Raw genomic sequence first — 23,422 nt, 5'->3', positions numbered from 1 at the left:
GAAAAAAAACCCAGAGAAAGAAATACAGATGTGACTCTCCATGCAAAAATGCATGTGCTGCTATTTCAGCATCAAAACTGAGACTGCAGTAGTTCCTTAATACTTGGTCCTCTGAACTCCCAGAGGATGTGAACATGGATTTTTAATGGTGAATAGATATCACAGTGGATTTTGTCTTAAAGGATCGCATCACTTTAGCTTTGAGATATATGCTTACAGACTAATGCTATTCCATTTTATATATCTTACTAAGAATACTCTTCATGTAATTATAAAGCCAGTTTCAAATAACAACCAATGGGTTTTATATTTTTACCTTTTTCAGCATTATTTCAATCATGTAATGCAGTATAGACCAGACTAGACACTAATTGCAAGCTCACACTTGACTTTCCAAAGAGCTCTTTATCCTTTTGATCATCAACTAAAACTTTTTCTACCTAGGCATCTGGACCCAAGAATAGTAAAACCTTTGGGTTTTTTTCTGACCCCAAATATTGCAAATTAATTTCTAGGCTGTCTGTTCTGTTGATAAACCATCAGCATAAACATTATTTCATTCTTCATGGATGAAGGAGCATATTGTATCCTGTGAGGCACGAGATGAATGAGGAATGGAGAACAGAACTGGAACAGACAATCCTGGCAGTATTCAGCAGAAAACAGCGATCTGGTGGAAAGGAAGTTACTAGTGTGGACTCTGAGTGGAAAAGTTCTTTTAAAATGTTTTTCTTTTCAGGGAAGTAACATCCAAAAATGTTACTTGAATCCATGGCAAGTGGTCTTTGCAAGACGATTCTGTCTCTCAGCTCAGAGGCTGTGAATCAGTAGTACCCCTGGGTCAGGAACATTCACTATTTCATTTTCTTGGAGTCGTCTGGCATTAGAGAACTTGCCTTTTCTTCCCATCTTCCCCACCTCACTTATTGTATCTGACTTTCTCTACTTATTTTCTCCTTTTATTTGTACTGAATACGAGCATTTTCTTTTGTGTGTGTAGCAGAAATTTTATCTGGTTTTTTTTAAGAAAAAATACTAATTGCAAAGATGAAAACCAAGCAGGCTACCTAATGCAAGTGATTTCCTAGCTAATTTATTGGAATATTTAAAAAGCATGTCAGGAAATCACAGTGGCTAACCATATCTTAAAATGAAGTACCAGAGAATATTAAACCTTTGGACTTTCGCTCCAGCTCCTGAAACTCATCCTGTGGGTATGCCAGAGGATGTCTGACACGGTCTGGAACTCAGGAATGAATATCTGAAATAACACAGTAAATGTGTTTGCCACTTTGTGGACTGCAGAACATATTTGGTAAGCTGGAGTTCTTTCATAGTCCATATCTTCCTTCCACGAAACCAGCGACGAAATCAGTAGTCAAGTAGAGAGAGACTATTAAAATATTTCTGGATTGGATTGTTGACATTAGTCACTATGAATCATTATTAGCTTGTTGTAAATATGACAGGCTCAAATAACAGAGCAGAATTTATATCCCAGAATTTGAACATAGTTAGATGTTCTGTGTATCCAAAACTGTAAGGATAAATATTGATGGTGCTCTAAAACTGAACTAGGAAATTACAATAATTTGCTTTTGATCATGCTGAGCCTTGAAATGCAATCACACCCACCATAGACGGTGTTCATTGAGGCTGAATAACAATGATGCAAAACCATCAGTAGGAAAAACAGAAATGAACAATTTTAGCTTATGCGACCAGATGTGACAGAACAGATTTGGAAGTAAAAATTACCCATGGGATGAAAACATTTTTGAATGGGAGGGAAAGTAGCAGTAAAGAAAAAAAAAAAGTAAATATTCAAGCTTTGCCCATTAGAAGCATGGAAAACAAAATAGCAAGTTCGTGTCAGAAAAGTGAAGAGGTCCTTGTATTCAAACGCTGCTCTATCGCCTACCAGAACAATGAAATGAAAGCATCAAATCAAAATAGATCAACAAGTATACCTCAAAAATGTCTAAGCACATTCAGAAGATAGGGGAAATTTTAATGAAAGGTTACATGCATTATAGTGTAGTACAAATCCTAATTCTACTGAATGAGATGCTTGTTTTCACTTGTGTGGACGTTTTGAAACTCTGGAGATGTGTTTCACTTTAAAGATGACCCACAGTTCTTTAACAACTCAGAATATAGCAACATAACAAAGTATGCACCCCATGCAGTTACTAGAAAATTTGGTTTCTGGTTTGTCTAGTGAGCAGGGTTGGATTAACGTGCACCTACACGGGGATTGTGCCAGTTCATCTGGAGCCTGTGTGGTCACCTGGACCTTCGCATGCTCTGCTCTTTCTTGAAAAAGATAGTTGCAGAGGCACATGGCTGTGTTCAGAACACCCTGCAATATGCACCCACCTACTGCCTAATTACCCAAACCATGCTGATACTCCAATTTTTTACTTCAATGAAATGAAGCTCCCAGATGCTACTCTTGATATTTCAGGGAGGTCTGACTGGGCAACTCGCTGAACATGGAAGCTCAAAAGAGACCGTGTTCATTTTTTGTTAACTGAGAAGCAGGAAGAAAAGTAATCCAATTTACAGCTACAGAGACATCCACTTTCTTTGTAAAGGTGAGTCTCTAAGCAGAAGGTGTGTTGTCTCTGTTCATTGAGCTGGAAAATATAACAACTAAATAGAAAATTATCAATGCTCGTGCTAAAAATGGTTTCTGTTTGAATCATGCTCTTTGCTGAGTGGCACTCTGTGATTGCTAACCCCATCACGTATGCCTTTAGCAGTTGAGAGCAAATCATAGGATTATCTCTCACAAAATTTCTGTAGCCTGTCAGCAAGTACTGCATTCATGCAAGGTGGTAAAATGGTAAAAAATCACGGGTTTAAATACTACACAATTTGGAGAATACACAAAACTGTGGTTTTTTTTAAAAATTAGTTAAGAATAAAGACAGCATGAAATGGTACAACTGTGATGAAAGGCTCGCTGTGGCTCTTCTCACTTTGAAGTTACATCAGACCATGGCAAAGTGTGTTTCTGTAAACAGGACTGCAATAATGTTATTACCTGGATCTCTAGTGTCAAGTTAGCTGGGCAGTCATAATTGAATTTAGTGAAATGTGTATTCATGTCATCCATTTTCTGTCATCAGCTCTATGGATAAAAAGCAAAAATTTCAGTCCTCTGAGATTTCCTATAATGCATCTTAATTCCTAGGGTGAACTGAATGAGGTTTCTAGGGACCTTTATATGAAGTTGGCTGTACACATTTCACTGTCCTTGCGCCATAAGGCACCCAGAAAAGGAATATACAGACTATATCAATAAATATTTGACAATATACATAGCTATTTAGCAAGTTTTAATATATATAAATATCTGATAGGTGTTTGAGGAGAATAAGGGAAAAAATTGACAAGTGTGTACTAAAGAGTTTTAGTTGTGTCTCATATATTAATGTATAACTGTTACCTAACGGGCAAAATTCAGTTCACGGGAAGCTTCCATCTGTCCAGATATTGTCAATAAGTGTTTGGGCAGCATTAACTGAGATGAGCAAGAACCAAAGGAAAACAGAGTGGAAATGTTTTGAGCTACTCCATAGGAATTGTTATGCAGTGTCAGAGGTGGTTTATGGGGGAAGCTGATTTCCTTTTATATTCTGGAAAAAGCTACTGTGTAGCAATCAGGTATTGGTACTTCCCTAAAGCATTCTGTGTCTTTTACATGACGGTTGTGGAAGTTCTCAGGTTTAGTAGTGTCCCAGTGCGTGGAATTAAAAGCAAGTAGCTTTCAAGGTGTAGCCAAGAATCAAATAAATAAGCACCTAAATTCTCCACTTTGATACAGAGAGCTAAAATATTGTAATAGCTAAATCTCAAGTAAATAACTACACTTGCTAGTTTTATCCTGGTGTGTATAAAGCTTTGAATATGCAGATGAACATGTGTCAGTCAGAAGAGCAGCTGCATTATTAAGGAACCAGCTAGTATGTTCTCAAAACCAAGAGCTATCTGGGAGTTGCTTCTTAATGCAGTTCTTTTCCTATGTGCTGTCTTCACAAGTTTCTTTAGGAAATAAACATAAGTATATATTCTGCTTACTTTGTTTAGGTTTCACTCTCCACAGGGATCTCTGATTGGTATATATTTCCTTGAACAAACATCATTCACATGCAGAATTTATGTGTAGAACTCTTGTCACTGTGGAAGATACTTGTCCTACTCTCACAACCCCCCCAAGGCATGTAAAAATAGAGTCTGGTTATGATAAGGCACAAAATAAACCACTGAACCAGCATCTATATGTTGGGGTGTGTGTGTGTGTGTGTGTATATATATATATATATATATATATGTATGTATGTATGTGTGTGTGTATATATATATATATGTAAAATATATGTGGTGGTTTTCACTGCTTAAGGATACAGTGCTTCGTTTCACACATATTTTGTTTGTCCTCCCTTCATGCTTACAGCAGCAGAAAACAGTATCAGAATATTCCTATCAGTTCTGCATTCTCAGGTATGTCTGCTAACTTAAACATTCTTCTGATAATAAAGACAGTAATTTAATTGATTTTGATTGTTTTGGATTAAATATGTTTCTGTTGAAAAAACAAAGATTGTCAAAATGGATAGGGTCAGCATCAATGAACATAATAGATGATAAGGATGATTAAAAATCTCGGGCTCTTCAGCAGCTTCAGTGATCAGGCTCAATAAATGCATGGCTTCCATAGGTCTGGCTGTGATGTAGTGTGGCACAGAGAGCTGTGAAAGGAAGAGAATGTCTTTAAAAAAAAAAATAAAAAAATCTTAACTATCAATTTTTTTCACAGTTTGTAGTATTGGGGGAGTGAAAATGTCATGTTTGATTCCATTTTGGTATAAAACTGCTTTGTCAGCATCTTGAAGAATTGGATTCCAGGTTTTGATGAACATTATTGTCATCATAGAAGATTATCATTTATTGGTACATGCAGTAATATAAAAATTGATCCAGTTATGATAAAACTGCTGCATATTGTTAATATATTTCTGAATTTTATCTATAACAAGGACAATTTGGGTGCTGAGTATGCTTTTGTTCTCAAGCTGAAGTTTCATTATTACTGTTTGGAAATTTACATTCTTGCTTTGGATTTGTAAACTGTCTGGTTGATTTGGCTGAAGCATACTCAACTCCAGGACTATTTTCTTCAGCTGTTTTGGTTTGGCAAGTTTGGCAAAATTATTTGTTATTGGATATAATGTGTTGCTCAGTTTCTAGTAAAAATTAAACCATCTGCAATCTAACCAGTCAGCAGTTACTTAACTTCTTCCATCTATGTAACAAAGCCACGGAGAGGGAAATTGTACTTAAATGTTATAGCTTTACAAAATCATAATCCCTGGTTGGCTCGATGGACAAGCCGTTCAGCATCTCTAAGGCATTTCAGGCTTCTCAAATTTTAGCACAGATCTTCCTAAAATCTTTCTAAAGCTAAAGACGTAGGAATATTAAAGATTAATGTCATAATTGGCTATTAAACATGAATTTTAATTTGACAAGAGTTCTGTTCTTGAAAGGTAGAATCTGAATTGCATTTACACATTAGAAAAATTGATGCCCTAAGGCTCAGTGATGAAGCAGCTTCTAAGCACTTAGTAAAGCTTACTTTAATCCAGCCACTGTGCCTTTAGAATATTCAGCATAGAAGAGGACTAACAGCTAGGCATACATTCTGATTTAGGGTTTGTGGGGATTATCTCACATGATTTTAATACATTAGGAATGTTCCTGATGCTTCACCATCTTCTATTAGAATGTTTTTATTTTGATTTTATGGTGTAAAAATATTTTTGGCTGCTTGCTGATTATCTTCAACCTAGAAAACCAGTAACTAACACCTTAAACTCTTTCTGCTGCATTTCTTCATCTGCAGATTTACCCTACCTGAGGTCTTTTTGACCTCAGCTGTTGCATAGCAAGGCAGAAAGATCATCTTCCTCTGGTTTTACAGGTCTTGGCAATACACTACTGCATGACAAATAATTGTGGTGACTTTGCTGGTTTCTCCTGCTGTTCATCTACAATGGGAAGTGCTTATGTTTCAGCCATTTTTGTCATAGTTGCTCTAAATTCGTAGTACTGTTGAGTTAAAATTGCAGTTCTGAATGACAATGTAACAAAAACATGTTCTAAACATGTCTTTGGACTGGAGAAATAGGTCAGATGCTATATTAGAAAAAGCCCAGCTGTTGAGGTGAGGCCAAGTTAAAAAAAAAAAAAAAAAATTATACAAAAAATGAAGCTAGTATTGAAGGTACATAGTCACTCCCTTCTCTTTTCTCATTAAGTACAGTTGACCTAGGATTAGTATGAGGTTGGTATGATGTGCCTTTGGCCATACTGGCAAACTGCATTCTGGCAAAATTAGTTAAACTTTCTGCAATAACAGATCCAAGCATTTGGAGTATTGGTGTTTATATTATACCTTACAACTATTTTGCAGATGGTAACTTAAAGTAGCAACGTTTGTAATATTAGATGCACATTGCAAGTATGCAATTATGGAATATATATATATTCCATGTATATAATCTGTTGATGTGTTCGGATGTAGTGGAGAAAGATAATGAAATTTTAGTTTATACACCCTTCCTCTTAATAAGAGTAAAGGCTCCTTTAAAATAGTGTATATATAATGGAGCAAAATAAGCCCTGCTTTGCAGCTGATTTTAAAGAACAATAGCTATCATTCACCGTACCGTTAGAAATTCTGTATGTGTATAGAGATCCTGGATTAAGATCCTTGCTATAGTGCAAAAAGATGAGTTTAGAATAAAGTCTGGCTACCTGCCTAGGTTCCCTACCCCTCAGTGTCTGCTATACTTCAGCTGTTTCCACAAAAATGTAATTGAAAGGAAGGCAGATAATGGGATTTACAGAAGTAAAGCTTTTGAGAATGTGCATTCTACTGGGCAAACTACTGATGTTTTTAAAACACTCTATGAAGTGGAAAGAATTTCTCAGAGGCACTCTGTAACTGCAGTTGACTTAACTCCCTGCTAATTCTTCATTCTCCATGTTTCAAACAGAGATTTTTAGCCACGTGTTGTTCCATATATGCTTTAAAATGTTTAATAATATTTTCAACAGGCATATGTTTGCAAATACATACATGCATGTAAGAATGTGGAAATGTTTTCATTATGTTAAAAGAAATAAAAGTTTGCAAATTCAAGCTCATAAAGCAAAGAAAAAGAGAATCAAAGCTGCATGATGTTATGACTCCAGTTATGATTCTAATACATATATTTAATATTTCTGTATGTGATATATCTGTATGCTTTGGAATATATTGTCTTTAAAACTTGTACATTTTTATCATTGGGCCCACAATGAAACATTTAAAATAATAGAATATATAGAATATATAGAAAATAAATTTCTGAACTGTTGATCTGTGAGAGTCATAAAGATGTGGTCCTGGTATGATGCACTACTCTACTTCTGAAATGCATAACACTTTGTAATAATTGTAATAATTTGAGGGATATGGAAGAACTAGATTTTTTCAGGCAAGCAGTTTCATGTTTCTTTTGATTTCTACAAATGATTTTTCCAAGGTCAAAGCAGCTCTTGATCTCTGACAGTACACATCAGGGGCTGTATTCCAGTCTTGGTTAAATCCAGAGTAACTATGAACAAGTGAATGGAGTTAAGAGTATATCTTTGCACAAGATTCTGAAATTACCAGGTGAGTGATGATTAGGGAATATGATAGACTACGTAATGAGTTCTAAAAGGAAAAAAAATGTGTTGAATTGTGAGAGGTAATACAGTGATGCTCAAATGTCATGTATGTCATAAAACTGCTGAAATATGAAGTCTTGTGTTTACAACTTCCATTAAAAGCTATAATTTTGAGTTGAAGCTCTAGACAGAAAAACCTTATCTATGCCAATTGTTTGTTATTTTTCTGCCTCTTCATTCATCGAGAGAGGAGGAGGTTGTTAAATATGAAATTACATTTGTTTTTTAAAAAAAAAAAAAAAAAAAAAAAAGGAGGGTGAATTACGTAGATAGGCTTTGTATTTCATTTGTGCAGTAATTACAGTTGACAGGTCCCTTTTCTCATTTCCTTCCCCGATGATTCTCTGCTGTGTCTCCCTGTCTGCCTCTCTTCTCTAGTAAGTTTCAAATTTCTAGGTAGATGGAGGCAATAAGCAAGAATCGTGTGGCAGAATTAAGCAACGTTAGGCATGATAGTTGTGGCAGCTTCATGCAAAAGATTCCATTTCATATTGTATAAATATCAAATTATAATCAAGGTCAGGTATAAACTGTCAGGACTACAGCTGTAATAAATGCAGAGGATCAGAAAATTGCTTCATAAAGAAAAGATATATGGCCTTGTTCGAAACCCAGATTCATGCCACCAGCAAATTAGAGGAGAATAATTCAAGAACACTTGCAACAGGCCATAGTTACTGAATGTAAAGTGACATTCTGAAATTATCTTGTTTTTCTGTTTAATTTGATATTATACACACTTGTCTGAAAACATCTGTAACTAAAAACCCGAAGTCTTCTAGACTTTTCTAGGATTTTTTTCCTAAATGCAGTTCTCTCTCATGTTGGAGAATTTTTATCACTTACCCAGTGAGAAGAAACGGAGTATGCTGAGACAGCCACAAAGACTGCCAGAACGGCTCTTTCTTCAAGACAAGCGAATTCTGACATGGTGGAGATGATTTTTTATGAAGATGTTTGTCTTTCTGTCTCTGAAGCATTGTGTGGATGAACCCTGCCTGCATGTAAAGAAATTAATTTACCAGGCACAGTGACCTTACTAGATAGAATTAGTCTGAAGTGAGGGAAAAACGAGGACACATTGCAAATAATTGTAAGGCAAGGCATCGGTAATGCAATGACTGGAATATATCTTAAGTGAAAATATAAAAAGAATAGTGAAGTTGCTTTTTCAGGTTGATTGAGAATTGAGTTCTCAGCTATTGGTGTAAGTGTAATGTTGCATCAAACCAGTTTCTGCCTCTGGGATGTGTCAGTTACAGAGGAACATATAGCAGGCAGCAAGATACAAAAATTCCACCTAATTAAAAATTTATTGCAGCAAAAGAGGGAGGTGTACTGCAACAAAGTGAAATGCAACTATGTTTGTAGGTTTTTTGTAAATTTTCCTCTTTTATCTATAAAGATTCATTTTAATTTGCACATCTGATGACCTTATGTATCTAGAACAGTCATCTACAGTCTACAAATAGAAAATAAAGGTAACCTCAGCTTACTGGGAAGAACGGTGCTGTGCAAAAAGGCTTTAACTTCCTCTGCTGACTTATGCATTAGACGCAAAATGACTGTAAATTTACTCCACTGACATTGTTGAATGAACTGAGTCTTCGTGTAAAGAATCATGAGCCAGCATTCAAGTTATGCTCAAGGTCAATTCATTTGCATTCAGTAATTAAAAAAAGGCATATTGGAATGTGGTGAATCCTGAGTAGGATGCATGAAAGCTCATTTATCAGGCTATTATGACGAATATTTTATGCTATTAAAGACTTTCCTTCAGACATGCTTATGCACTTGCCCTTCATATCCTCTTAAATTCCTCTACCTTGTAAGTTTGACTGTTTTATGAAAAACACTGCATCATCATTTAATCTTTTGCATAAACTTAGGTTAGATGATCCAGGTGTCTATTTTTAGTATTTTATTCAGTTAACCATATTCTTTAAAGATTTAGCCACGAAAAGAATAACAGCTTTTTCTTCCCTTTTTACAGCACATCATTTAGGATATAAGCTAGAAAAATTTGTAAAAGCTCTGGATCATGTCACGTTCCTTATCTAGCAGTCAGACAAGGATACATAATAGGACATGTGTCTGAAGTCCTCACAATCAGAATTTAATGCAAGATTCTTCTTTTAAAATCTCCTACTATCGAGACATAGGAGCTATGCGGGGTAAGGAATCACAGTTTACACTTTCAGCAAATTTAAAGTCCTCTGACAATGTGAGAACGGTGCAACTGATATTATCCATTTCCCTAAACTTTGAAATATCAGTGGTTATGTTGCTCATCGTTACCATGTTCTTTTAACAGTAGGTTATTAGAATACATTAATATTTTGTGAGTTCCTGGACAACAAAGGAACATTTTAGCTGGAGTCCAGAGCATCTGTTTTTACTGTGGCAGTTTATAAGTCAGTGCCTTGAATTCAGGGGGGCTCTTACCTCACCAGAGGCATCAGTTTCCTGTGCCAAGAACTTCCCTGCATCATGGTAAGAAAACTTCTATTTTCATCTTCACAAAAATTATTTCTGAAAGCCATTTGCTCAGATGTTGGGAGGAAAACTGAGTTTTGAGTTTAGAGCGTTGGAGCCCTACTGAGGACAAAGTGATGTTAAAATTTAGTGAGGGAATGCCCATCCAAGAGGGTAGTTATCTTTTGCACAGGAACAAAAGTCATATTTCATAAGCTCTGGCCATCAACATTGGAATGCCACGGGTTAGCAACCTCTTTTAGCTGAGTCCGGAACAAAGAACTGACTCAATTTATGGGGGAAATGTTTTCTGCAGAAGACTGGCACCTGGGCAGCCTGCTCTTACTGTTCTCAGACATGTTAGGGCTAGGGAGAAACAATGGTAAGAGATGAGCAGGTCACTACACTTCGGTCCCCTTTGTACATTGTATCCTAAATCGAGCTTTGATTCACTTTCTTCAAGGGTGTGAATAAACTAAGGGAGAGCACTGGCTCAGGTTGGGGGGTGTCTTTCCCCTTAACTTGGAACTATCACTGGGTATGCTTAATTTTAGCTGTACTGATGATTTTAAAGAGGTATTTACAGTTGTCTTTTAAAATGCTTGTTAAAATTACTTGTCTATTCAACAGAAGCTTGTCCCAGACAGAGCTTGCTTGCTTTGCAACAGATTCCACAAACATTAACGTTATATTTTTCAGTAAGGAATCAATTTACTGCAGAGCACGCATTATGCAAACACACTGGCAGCCAGTACAGAACTATATGCAGCCAAGGGAAGATCAGAAAGGCTACTTCAGAAAAAGCAATGAATCTCAGGACCTTCCATCTATCTAAGTTTACAATATAAGTTGACTTACCTTGAAAAGATAGGGGTGAACTCTAGGAAACCTGAAGCAAATTAGTAAAAGGCAAATGCATCCCAAATCCATTTTTTGATGAAATGGCTTATCAGTGTCTCAACAACAATTGTAGTAGTTTAAGATTTTTTTTCCCCTCTCTGATTCATGTTGCAGTGATTGTTTTCTCTTAATGATCTAAAAATGCCTTGCCCTGAATGATTATGACTGTTGCCTGCAGAATTCTGCATGATCCATTTTCAGTCTCCACACAAAGCTGTACCCCCAGCTGATTCTACGCCATTTCAGTACTGCTAACAAGACGGTTAATAAAGATTTCCAGAGAAGCTGAACGTATTTTGAATACCACAGGTGCATTTTGAGTTAGCAATACCCCACTGAAAGTGTTCTTAATGTATGCATTTCAGTTAGTTTTAAAAACATGTACATGGTCAGATGGCTACACGTTTGTTCACACTGTGCATATATATGCTAAATTGTTTCCAAAAAATAAACTGTGCATTTCAAGAATTATGTGGAAGTGCAGTCTTTCTAGATTTATTGTAAAAATAATAAACATTTCTGCCTGAACATAACAATGAGGTCTGTGTCATTCCTTTTTCTCCTCCATCGATAGCTCTGCTTGCACGCCAGTTACAGCATGTTTGCCAAAGTATGGAAGTCTCAAAAATATCAAGCAGCACAGTTATGGCCCCGCAGCACCATGGGGTGCTATTTAGTTGGTATGGCAGCAACTAAGAGACAGGATGTGACTGATGTGAATTTTGGCTAGCCTGGCATTTTAGAAGTATGATTAGCAGCAGCTAATTCCTGTATAGACTTCAGAAAACGCATGTTGGTTAAAGGTAAGCTGAATTTCCCATCCATGGAGGTAAGCTACAGCTGGCGTTCATGCATAGCCAGAGAAGCTGCACCTCAGTCTAGGTCTGGATTCTACAGGAACTGAGAAAACGTGAGTTCAGGATGTAACTTCATCATAACCTAGTGAAATGCGCCGTCAGCCCCAGGACACCCCACATTTTCTTTTGGAATAGCAGTTTAATTTTCTTTTTCTGGATTTCATCTTGCATGTTCTCCTTTTGGTTCCTTTTTTTACCTGTCTTCTCATTCACTGGTTTATTCTCATTCACCTCTTACAGATTCTCTAATCCTATTTACTTATCCTATTTGCTCTTTTGAAAATTCCCTGAGTCCAACAAAAGGAAAAGCAGGACGTGAAATGGAATAAATAGGTTTGTTTTAATCTCAGCTGTTTGTCTTGTGTACTGCGTTTGCATCAGCCCTAGAACCACAGAAATCTATGCAAACCCAGATTACGGCAATTTTCATTTTATTTATATTCTAGGCTTAGGTGATGACCATAGCTAGCTAATATGTGTACAGCAAAAGAGACCATGCAGAGAAAATCCCATTCAGTCATTAACAGTGGTGACTAAATCATGCCTGACCATTGTTAGTTCTTAAAGTATACTGGAAGAATTGAAGGAGTACCTTGAATAGGTAGGCTTGCATATCTTACTCTAAATCTTTTTTTTTTAGAAGGCAATTTAATTACTTGTTTAACACAAATCTGAAAGCTTTTGTCACTACACCATGGACAAACAGTTTTGTGCCTGGCAATATAGTTGTGTTTTAAAGTTTTAAGTGAAATGTTTACCTCATGATCAAGGGAAAAAAATCACCTTCTCTGGAAAAGGATAGAAATTGGTAGTAAGATTTGGTTTTTTGGAACATTACTGTTCTCTTAGGAGGCTGGCTTTTGACTGTATGTGTTCTGACATTGATTACTCTTGTGATATTAAAAGATTTTGGGTAAATGTTCATTATCATCAGAAGGAACTAATATCTTCCTTCCTCTACGCATCATCCAAGAAAAAAATGAGAGAATCCTTGCAATATAACAAATGTTCTAAATGCACTGCTTAGTGGCAGGTGTTATGTCATCCATTAGGACCTAATTAATTCTGCTGTTCTTAGATGCTACTCCCATGAAACATACCCTGGGAAAAAGATAGAAAAGGAAACTCTTACTGAAGGTTTGTTTTGCTTGACCAATGCCCAGATGTTGTGTTTGAACTCATAATGTGGACCTAAGATGTCTTGCCTTGTGGTTTCATTTCACAAAACTGAACTTATCACTGGCGATATTCTCCTTTCGTGTAAACGTTGTACGTAAATGCTGAACTCAGAATAACTTCCTTGGGTATTCTGTATGCTGCTTCATCATTCTTTTTATCTGGCTTCTTTGGAGAACTGTATGCTGCTTCATCGTTCTTCTTACATTCTCTAAAGAAAATAGATAACAGATGTTCTGGTTTCATTGTACCTTTTCAGCCTCTAAAAAAACATTCACCTGATGAAAATCCATAGGTGTCCAGTTTCCACTTTTTCTATTGCTTGCTTGTTATATGATGAGTGAGAATTCAATATCTTACTCCAAAAGTGAAAAGTAACTTTTTACAATATGTGCACTTAGAAACATAATTCAAGTAAGAAAGTTTGGAAGTACAGCAGTTCTTATGAAAGAAAAGAAAGAAGATTCAATTACCAGAAAAGGAAACGGAGACATTTCACCGAACTTAGTGAAACGCTGGATCCAAACAATGTATTGGCTTTGTTGTATTTGTATTACTGGATAGCTTGAACAGGCATCAGGGAATGAAGTGCCATCAAACTCTATAACTCAGTCAGGACTTCAGTTGAGATAAATTTTATCTATTCTTTCTTTTCACTCAGCAGAATAATTTACCTCATTTTGAAAGATGTAATTAGAAAATAATACAGAAACACTTTCAAAAGCAATCTGTAGGAATTGAATTTCATACAGTAACATCTTCAGCAATTTCTTGTGTAAATCACAATACATACTGATTTTGCAATTTATGGTTTAATAGGACTTGCAAAATGTTTCAGCTCTTAGTCTAGTATATTTTATATTTAATGGGAATTACTTTTTTGTTGTTCTATATCAGATCAGCATTATTTTCTAAGTGTGTTTTCCACAGCTAAGTGTACTTCCCTACAGCTACTTAGACAATACTAAAGGTTTCCTTACTGCAGTGCTTTATGGCAAGGCTTTCAGTCACAAAGAGGCAGGCTGGCACTCAACTCCCATTGAGAACATAATGTCATTTGTGGTTTTTGAAATCTCATTAATGTTTTATCTCCATGTCCCAGAAACCCTTTCTTAATATTTTATTTGTCTAACTATAGGGGGTTTGTGACTGTTGATTTTTCTTTCAGAAAGAAAAGTTTTGCATGTGCAAGGAGTATGCATATGTTTTATCTTCATGATATTAATGAAAGACTGGAAGACATCTGTAATTGTTTTCAGTCATTTGAAGTGAACAACAGTGTTTTAAATGAATGTGAAATAATATTTCTGACAGTATTTTAGATTGGTTTACGCAACTCTAGAAATGTATGTTGCCGTTTACTGGGATATGTATCAGAGCTTTAGAGCTCTACAAAGTGTGTATATTACAGAATTCTGCTGATAATGCTGCATTTCTGTCAGAAAAGCATCCTTTCTCAATGGTAAATATAAAGGTGAATTTCTAAGATTAATGTTGTTTTCGTGTTCCTAGCATACCAACAACATGCTATGCTATTTATAGTTAACATGCTCAGAATCATTACAATATTTTACATTGATATTTTTCTATCTTCGGGCTTTTGCTGAACCACTGATTTGCTGTCCCTTATTAGAACTTGTAGTTGCTGTCTGAATTGACTGCCTTGGTTTATGATGTTCCAGTGCATCATTGCTGCTCGTGTAAGGGCGAGATAGAAATAGATATCCAGAGCCATTGTTTCACCAGATTACCAATGTTCAATGTCTGTTTTATTGATTTTTATTATAAAGTGTAGATTGAAAAGATCTTTTGACGTTGTATAGTCATCACTGTAATTGTTACAGGGTTCCATGGCATTCATTTATCATGTTCAATGCTCTTCATGTTTTTCTTAAAAAATAAGGAATGAAAAAAAGCAAAACTATAATCTGTGTGCATGTTTCCATAATGTAACGTTATGTGGTGTCTTTTTACGTCATCAGAATATTGTACTGCATTCTCATTTGGCTACCAGTGTGGGGTGTTTAAGTATACCCAAATGACTGTCTTCATTTGAAACCCTGTTGGAGTAGCATTTCCTATATAGTCTTTTTGACCAGCTTCGATCCTAGAGAGCTTTGATGAAGCTACTAATTAGGTTTTTGATTTATCTGTGTTTAGGAAAGAGAGATTTATTATAGTAGTACCCGCTTGTGCCACTGATAATTAAAAGGCTGTCAGCATTTTCATTATATAGCTCCAGCCTTGCAGGAGAGAATCCCTCCCCATCTGACAAATCCCATTTGGACTATTTGTGAATGACTAAAGCACTCTGAAGAACTCACCACTTAGGCTAAAATTGACTGGAAACAGCACTCCCATGTACCACTCCAGCCATCACTGCTGTGGGGTAAGCACGGCCTGTCATTCTTTTCTCTTAGGAAAACCAGAAGAAATTGAAACATTAGGAGCAGACCCTCCCATGTGTTTTCTGGGGGGAAGCTAAGATGTGCTGCAAATAAATAAATTAAAACCCCAGCAAAATAAGAAATAAGAGTCAGCATTTTTAGAAGTTCAGCCTTATGTAACTTCTTCATAAACCTGTAGAAAAAAATCTGTGGTTGCCTTGAAAAGAATTTTGACACCCTTATAGTTTTGTCTAGCAGCTGGACTTTGTGTTACTTATTTTTGGCATGTGGTCTGTTAACAGTATGGTTCTATATCTACTTTTAAAAATCTGATTTTCCAAAATACACATATGCCATTTGCTCTTCTTAAAATGTGAGTGCACTTAATCTGTATTCAGTTTAGGGTTGCGGCTGGCTATTAGCATATATGAAAAAACACATCATGTTCCAAAGCAAAAACATTTACAGATTATTTAAAATTATCAGTAATTCTGATTTTGCAAGAACCTGCAAAATTTGACTGTGACCTATGAGAATGAAACTCTCTTTCTATTATGAGATATTTTGGTGGCTTTCTGTGCCTTCCTGAAAGCCCAAGGTGAATCCATGGCTGCTTATGTGACTCCAGAAACAGCTGCTCACTGTTGCAGGCAAAGCTCTAATATGCTTCTCTGAAAATTTATGTATGTTTTATAAAAAGGAGATATAGCACACTGGCAGACCATATAAATATTACTGCATAACAATAATTCAGTTTCTTTTCTTTTAAAGACTCTTGAAGTAATGCATTATTTTTACTTGGCTGTCAGTGCTTTTTACATTTATAAAAGTGAGATGGCAGGGGAGGAAATAGGATTGTATTAGACCTCTACTTGCATTTATGTGTTTGTGAAAGACCATATGTATGGTTTATTTTTTTTTTTTTTAAATCAAATTCCAACCACTTACCACAACATAAATTTATTTGTTTCTATCTAGTCTCAATGACTTGCTTAAATGGATTTCTTCCCCCCTCTCCATTTATTTTATAATTTTCTCTATTGATAAATCTGCTGTCAGAAATAGTAGCTTCTCATCAACTTCCTCTGGCCTGTAAATTATTTTTTTAATAAGCAGTTTGTAATTGGCATCTTTAAGGGGAACCAAATAGCAGTGTCTTATAATTGGGAGAAAAAAATGAAGCAAGCACTGTGTGTTCTGTCACATCACTCCACTTCTGGAGGTCTTGGCCTTTGGAGGGCAAAGGCAGATCTACTGTTGTAAGTTCTAGAAAAAGGAAATATAACGCACTTCTTTGTCAGTATGGAGCAGGAGGAAGAGGAGAAGAAGCCCTTGCCTTTGGACAAGTAAACTGAAATTGTGAACTACTTAATTTTCTTAGTTGTCTTTGATCTGGAAGTTGTGTTTTTTGCTGAACCACACTGGCCTTTTAGTAAACCTCTGGATTTTCAGCATAAGATAGAAAATTTTCTTTATAAACCTTCCCCATCTTCCCAGCTCCCAGCAAGTATGCAGATTGTAGTGGATTAAGGGCATGTTTAGCCATATAGACTTTTAAATCGAAGTATGATATTACATGTGGTCTGAAATAATTGTTTTCTTGCATTGTAATACAGTGTACTAACAAAAGACAATGAGTATTGTTACATTTTTTTTTTTTAATTAAAATGCAGTTAAAAATCACATGCACATTTGGAATTGCCCAGTACAAAGAAAAATTACCATTTTAATGCAATCTTGTACTTGTGACCATTAAATTCAGAGGAGACAGGAGATGACATGCATACAAGTCAGTTGGGGGAAGTAATGTATTACAGACTTGGTGGGATTTAATGTTGCTTCTTTTGTTAAAATCCCCTGCTACCAGTTGGCTGGACTTAATTACTGTTTTTGAATTTTGCTGAACCTCAAAGACTGGGAGGTGCTTTCAGATCTGATATGTAAAAATGAGAAATGATGTTGGAAGTTATTTTCAGCCAGATAGAACACACAGTTACTGTCTTATTATTGCAGTGTAATATATCATCAAAGAACAGATAAACAAACCTCTTCTGATTAGTTTCCACCTCATTTATCTACTTTGTACAAATTAACTATTGTCCTTGACATCTAGAGGTGAAACAGTCAAATTCTAGTACTTACAGGCAATAATAATGATATTCTATGTATATAAAACCTTTCCCAGTTTTACACATCACAAATACTTTTTTGCATATGTGGTTTTGTTATGTGTGAAGTATTTCATGATCCTATCCTCCTTTCTCCTCAGCTCTTGTAGTTTATTGTTTTAGGATAGAAATATACACATAGTTTCAGCTACAAAATTGCTTTTATAAAGTAATAAGCTACTTCTGGCCAGAATAAAACATCTGCTATTCAGGCAAGGCCACACTGCACACTAATGGGGTGGAATGAAGGGCATATTCGATCTAATTTAAACTACTAGTAGGTATTTTGAGTGGATAAGATGTAATTGTCCCAGAAGGTACAGTTAGCCATGCCTGTGGGTTATATGATAACTGTGCATTGGTAGTTCCGACCTGATGTTTACATTTTGGCCACCACGGTGGTGCTGCTGGCTCTGTCAGTATTGATGCTGACTCGAGGGCAGGGTTCCCAGCATGGAACAATCTCATACATCACACTGTCTCACTCTCCTCCTCCCAACAGCACTCCTTCTCTAGTACCTTTCCAAAGTGCTTTAATTTATGGTGAAAGTTTTTGGGGGTGTCTGTTTTACGGCCGGTAAAGATTGAATTTCCCTCAGGTGTTAAAAATTATTTAAAGAAATGCTTGTATTGAAATTTAGCAAATACATGCATCCTTCTGCTTAATGAATTTAAATGTCTGTTTCTATGCCAAAATAGTTTAGAATGCACATAATTTCATAACTTATACAGTCCATTGGGAAGCTTTTTGGAAATATGACTGAACCATCTCTGACTCGTATAATAGTGTGGTGAAAACAACCAAGCAGTCGTTGCTTTGTGTTATTCAGTAATTCCAAGCAAAATATCACGTACTGGAATGCAGTCCAGAGGAACAAAGGTGTTGCTTTTGCCCCAAGTGGGAAGTAGCAAATGCAGATTTCAAAGAAATGCTGCCAGCACTGATCCAGAATAGCTAAAACTGATCATTGAAATACGGTGCCCTGCAAGGGCCGTGCTGTGAGTGGGAGATGTGAGCATCATCAGATGTCTTTTGACTAGGCAGTATTTTAGCAAGAGCAGTTGCTTTAGCATGTGAATCAGAAGATTTAGAGTCTCTAAGATTAGTTTCTTGTGTTAAAACTTGAAGGCTATTGCAAAAAATAATTTTTGCAGTAAAATTTAATGAAGAGCTAGAGATAGAATGTATCTTTTGCATATTCTGTACAACTTCAGAGTGTAATTTATCTTTCATTTTATTGTAGTCTGGAGTATGTATATATGTGCATGCATATATCGTGCAGGAAAATGAATAATTTTTTTTAGTGATAAAGAAACGGCTATAAAAGAAGTGTATTTTAGAGATCTAATCCTCCTTCAAATTTATTCAGCCTCTTTGAAGTAATTAAATGTTAGATAGAAAATGATACTTATCATAATTTCATTGACTGTGTTTGCCTGTAAAGGGAGATTTGGTTTTACAAGAATTGATGATTTTTATTACCTGTTATCTAGACTTTGTTTGTACACTTAGGTTTTCTGCTATGAGAACTGTCTACTTCTTTCTCTGAAAGCAATGGATGTGGGAAATAACAACAGAGTGTCCAGACTGTACCCAAGGCGATTTTATACCCCCTGGCCCCAGCCCGGGCAGGGGATGAGCAATGGCAGGTTGTGGCCAGGCCGCAGCAGTTCCTTTCTGCTGCCGCTTCAGCGCAGGTCCTCTCGCGGGCCACCGCTCCTTCGGGAAGTATCGCGGGCCACCGCTCCTTCGGGAAGGAGCCCTCTCCCCGGCCTGCAGGGGGTACCGGCTGGCCCTGCTCTCCGCACAGCCTGCCGCGGAATCCCTGCGCCCAGGGCTGTGCCTCACGCCGCCTCATGCTTTCCCTCGCGGTCCCCTCGCTGCCCAGCAACGTTTGTCCTTACACACGCTTCCACAGAGACGGCACCAGCGTCACTGCCGGGCTGAGCTGTGCCCGCGCTGGGGCGGCTGCGGAACCGGCCTGAACCGGCGGGAACCGGCCCGAACCGGCCAGAACCGGCGGGAACTGGCCCGAACCGGCCCTGTCAGCAGGGGCAGCCCCGGCCTCCCCTCAGGGCCCTGCAGCCGGCGCCGGGGCACCGACACCCCGCGCAGGTGGCCTCAGGGTAGGCAGGCACATGCACTGTGTACATCTGCACGCGTTTGCCCGTCTTTAGGTACGCCTTAAGCTGGCTACAGAAAAAAACACCACCTCAGGATGGGCTGCAAAATTCAGCCAAGAAACGACAGTTGGTTGCTGCTGAGGGCTTGGCCGCTGCGGCTGCAGTTCATTTAAAGATTGTTCAGGTATGTGCAGAATGAAACGACACTCAGTATGGATGGGCCATCACAGCTCTGCTGTCCCTCTTAGTTAGTGTGTAGTATTTAAGTGTACATTAAGGAAGATTGAGCACAGATTGGCTTCCTGGACATTCTACCGAGTGATTGATGCTCACTATAAATTGCTTTGTGGTTTGTTTCCTCTCACAGATTCTTGTCAGTAGTTTAGGGCTTGCTTGCCTAAAGGAAAAGAAAAAGACTTACATGGAAAGTCTAGCTGCCGTCACATTTCTTACCTGTACCACATAGTTCCAGAGACTGGGACTCAGAGGGCTGGCCCTGTGCAGATAAAACCGTCTGGGAGTCATTCTGGGATAGGTCTCTGGAACTCCACAATGACCTGTATGTGACTGACTTTCCTAACTGTTAGAGAGTTTTCCTCTCCACGGTTCATGGAAAGCTTTTCACTAGAAGAGGACACTGGTGGTGATTTGCTAACAAAACCAGTGTTCTGCAAGACTGCAGACATCTGCTCCCGGGGGCTTTGTTCCTACTGCAGCCTTCAAGGGCTGCACAGAACAGGGGAGTCCTAGATGGCATTTCTTATTATCATATCTTTCCTCTGCTGTTAAACTAGGTTTTTATTGACATGAAAGAAAGTCACCAATGACCTTTCTGTTCTCAAGTTGTCTGTTCTCTGTTTCCTCAGAAAGAGGAGGTAAAAGTATAGCCAGAAGTTGACCGTAGCGAGCGTCTGAAAGGACAGAGTGAATGTCAGGGCTGAATGCTGGTACAAACTCACAGCAGCTTTTTCTAGTGGTCTATTTGTATATGGTGTAGTACTGGTCATTCACCTATAAAACAATTTATATATTAATACAGATTTTGTCCTAACAGTTTGATCTCAGAAAACTCTTGTAATTGCAACAGATTATAAAGGATCTGCGGTTATTTAATTGGTTTTTACTATACCTCTGTTGAGAATTACTAGGAAAAGCCTGGTTAGGAGAGTCAAATGAGCATTGACATACCTGACACAGCAAATTGGCAAAATTCCTATGGCCATTAGCTGAAACAGTAAATGGAAACAGAACAGCTCCTACATATTTATAAGGAAAAAACAAAACCCCTGTTTGGCTGGCTATAATCTTTCACATCCAGTTGCTTTATTTTGTAATTACAGGGTGTCCTTATCTTACAGTAACCTATAGGATGGACAGCCCTTGACAGTCCCCCGGTCCAGCCCTCCTGACTCTCCTAGGAATGGACCTCTAGAACAAGGGTTACTTTGTGTCACTTCGGCAAAGAAAGTTACCAGAAAATGCCATGATCTGGACCAACATATTCTGGAAGGAACTTTGTTCAATCACACCAGGTAGAACAATTCTGACCCTAATAGTAACTTCACAGGATGAGGCTTCAAATGAAGAAAACAGAACACATACTAGTTTGTAAAAAGCTAGGTATGCCTTAGTTTCTCTTTCTTCTGAAGTAGCTATCATTTGTGATAAAGAGGTACAAGCCCCAGTCATGGTGATGCATTTATCTCAAGAAATGTTTTTTGCAGCCTATCAGAGGTTATCAAATAAACACATGACCTTGACATTGATTCAGTGATTTAGCAATGCAGTAGCTCTGTTCTTCCACTACTTGGAAGGGCTCTTAAGAGAAATGAAAAATTGAACTGTATCTTCAAACCACTTGTGTTCAGGTGCAGAAAATAGTACACCCCTTAGGAGATGCTTTTGAACACAGGATTTTTATATTTCAGAAACTGTTGGTGTCAAGGTCAAATTTAAAGTCTTGATTTTGCTCTGAGGTCTGACTTGTCATCCTGCTACAACTTTTCTAAGGAAAAGCAGTGGTTCTGCAACCTTCTGAAGAAAAAGGAATATGCTGGGATGCTGTGGGCCATGATGATCCCTTCTCTTTCCATTTCTGGAGAGTTTAAAATATGTTGACCTTGACACCTGGAGTATTGGAGACTGATGTCTGATATGATAACAGATAGCTTATAGGTTCTTGGGCAGAAGCTGTGCATGAGTTTCTCTCACTAACATACTGGATGACTTGCCTGACTCTCCACCTTAGCTGCAGGCAGGTACTTACACTGATCGTGTGCCTCCTGAAATTATTATGGGTGGGTAAAAGGCTTACTTTGTCATCTTAGACTGCAGATTAGCTAAAATAATTTGTTGGGTCTGAGTTTTGTGCTTCTGTATGGTCACATCTCTGCGAACGCACTTTTAATTTATCAGGCTCTGAAAAACACTGTTGGCTTCCTTTCATTTTCATCCAAATCTAAACAAATAATATGAAGTATTAAATATAGCCACTTTGGTTTTCTTTGGAAAATATGTTTTGTACTGTCACTAATTGGGTAGAACTGTGGCATCATCTGCTCTAAATATAAGAAGGATAAAATTTTTATTTGCTCTCTTACCTCTTCAGATAAGAGCTGTCAGGAGTTGTGCAAGTGGCTTTGGTAAGGATGACTCAAAATCAGGGACTGTGATGCCTAGTGCAAGTGATTCCATGGAATGTGAATAAATTGTCTAGATGGCAATGGCTCAGTTTGTGGGTGTCACCTGAGCAGCAGATGTAGCTGCTGAAGACTGCAACAGAAGTTGTACTGGTGTATATGAACTCGAAACGCATGGATGCTTTCCACCTTAAACTCTTTATTTTTGTTTTCATGTATGCTGACTTCATAGTGTTAACATTTATTCATGGCACAAGCTGGCGTTTAGAATCTTCATGTGATGGATGTCATGTGTGTAGCAGGGGTGTACTGGTGAGCATCTAAACTGCATTCCACAGATGTCACTAATGTGTCTCTGATCTCTTCTATGTATGTCTCTTTGGACTGCAAATATATAGTTTAGAGCACAGAATCAATAATGTGATACTAAGGTGTTATGCATTACCTGCATAACACAATGAGTTTTAAGTCATTAACAATCAGATTTAAGTCTTGGGCAATAGTAGTCCCTCTGGTGAGTCATTTAGTCCTAGGCTTTGTCTTTGAACAACTCTGCCCAGGTTTCAGTTCATTATCAACCTACACTTACTAGATGTCACAGTAGCTGTCTGAACAGTCTCCTAAGAAAACCCCACTGCTGGAAGTGCTTTTTTACCTCTCTCATTTTTTGGGGGGGTGGGATGGTAGGGGTGTGTGGTGTGTCACTCAAAGATAAATACTTGCAATTTTTCTACTATTGTGGAGAATTTTTCTGAGCAGTGGCAATGTAAATTGGCACCCAATTCTTAGCCCATGAGCTATAGTAGAATTCCAGAAGAGGTCTAGAAGTTTTGGTATTTCATAGGTTATTTGCATACATGGTTTATGTTTCTCCATAACAATAATGAATGGCAAAACAGACTCTAAACTCT

Source organism: Athene cunicularia (assembly GCF_003259725.1).
Source record: "Athene cunicularia isolate RWA chromosome 11 unlocalized genomic scaffold, athCun1 chr11_part1, whole genome shotgun sequence".
NCBI lineage: Eukaryota > Metazoa > Chordata > Aves > Strigiformes > Strigidae > Athene > Athene cunicularia.
Note: the sequence above shows the minus strand (reverse complement) of the source record.